Source organism: Oncorhynchus kisutch, unplaced genomic scaffold, assembly GCF_002021735.2.
Source record: "Oncorhynchus kisutch isolate 150728-3 unplaced genomic scaffold, Okis_V2 Okis02a-Okis13b_hom, whole genome shotgun sequence".
NCBI lineage: Eukaryota > Metazoa > Chordata > Actinopteri > Salmoniformes > Salmonidae > Oncorhynchus > Oncorhynchus kisutch.
The window spans coordinates 8,044,382-8,045,020 of NW_022261979.1; positions in this window are offsets into that span (position 1 = coordinate 8,044,382).

Consider the following 639-nt stretch of genomic DNA (forward strand, 5'->3'; position numbering starts at 1 on the left):
GCGTACAGTTGGCCCAGCGTCGTCCGAGTTAGATCGGGGTTGGCCCATCGCACTTTAGTGACTCTTGTGGCGTGCCGGGCCACCAGCAAGCTGACTTCCGGTCACCAACTGGACGGTGTTTCCTCTGACACATTGGTATGGCTGGCTCCGGGTTAAGGTGAGCAGTGTGTCAAGAAGCAGCGTCGTGTTTTAGAGGACGCACGGCTCTCGACTTTCGCCTCTCCCGAGTCCGTAGGGGAGTTGCAACGATGGGACAAGACTGTAACTACCAATTAGATAACATGAAAAAGGGGGTAAAAGTTGTTTTTTAAAATTTATTAAAAAAAGATTGAGAATCAATTAATTGACCATGTCTGAATAAGACCCAATTAAGAGATCTTAAACGTTAGGCCTAACTGCTTTAAAAGTAGCTTCCCTAAGTAGCATAATCATGTGGTGACCTGTGAACTGACACATCACAAAGCATTTCAATCTGCCTGGGGGATGCTCAATGATGCTGTCACCGTGGAGTTACTGGCTGATGTTAAATGCCATATGGAATACAGAGTCTACTGCGGTAATGGAAGTACCTCTCAGATCATTCTCAGGAACAGCACTTCACCTTCCGGTTACTAGTCCAACGCTCTAACCACTAGGCTA